Source organism: Lepisosteus oculatus, chromosome 14 (genome assembly GCF_040954835.1).
Source record: "Lepisosteus oculatus isolate fLepOcu1 chromosome 14, fLepOcu1.hap2, whole genome shotgun sequence".
Classification (NCBI taxonomy): Eukaryota; Metazoa; Chordata; class Actinopteri; order Semionotiformes; family Lepisosteidae; genus Lepisosteus; species Lepisosteus oculatus.
Genome location: NC_090709.1, coordinates 18,682,579 through 18,683,302, shown reverse-complemented (window position 1 = coordinate 18,683,302; position 724 = coordinate 18,682,579). Strand labels below are relative to the sequence as shown.

General features: G+C 40.2%; 1 non-coding gene across 1 annotated transcript; it reads left to right on the top strand.

Annotated features, from left to right (window-relative positions):
• The first annotated feature begins 262 nt into the window (after positions 1–262).
• trnaw-cca (transfer RNA tryptophan (anticodon CCA)) lies at positions 263–334 on the top strand. The gene has a single exon. It is a non-coding gene; the product is annotated as a tRNA-Trp (tRNA).
• Positions 335–724: the final 390 nt, after the last annotated feature.

Sequence of the window (724 nt, the reverse complement as noted above, 5' to 3'; positions counted from 1 at the left end):
AAAATGAACTTGGGGATTTAGAGTCAGACGTGCTACCGTTGCACCTTGGGGTACTTAATTTAAAAAAATAGAAAAAACAATCAGTGTTCCTGGATCTGTAATTGAGAACAACACCTGCACAAGAGCTGCGCAGGAAGAATAAAATGTGGTCTGGGAAGAAGAGACTCTCTTTGGAAGAGCTGCGCTCTTCATAGGAGATTTTTTTTTTTTTTTGTGAAGCTGATTTGTCTCCTTTGGGGAATTCAAAGGTATGGACAGCCGTGACTTCGTGGCGCAACGGTAGCGCGTCTGACTCCAGATCAGAAGGCTGCGTGTTCAAATCACGTCGAGGTCAGCTGTTACTTTTTCAGGTTCTGCTGGTCCTGAACACGGAATTCACACAATGCAGTTGAGTTCTATCTGTACACCACATAGATAATCTAAACAAAATAGAGCAGTACAGGACACGCAGTGTGGAGCTCACACAGGCTTACAGTCCCCAGCATTGGAGTGAGGAGGAAAAAAAGAACTTTGTTTTTTTTTTAAGAGAAAAGGCACAGTTCACATCTGCTTAACATCACGTCCAACTTTAGAGACAGCTACATCAGATAATGGAATCACAGAAGTTTCAGATAACTTTTTTTTTTAATACAGGTTCAAGCAAACCTGAAAGTTAATGAGTTTCCGGACACTTTTGTTTTATTAAAAAGTGTCTGAAGCCTGAAAATGTAATTTGAAAAAAAAA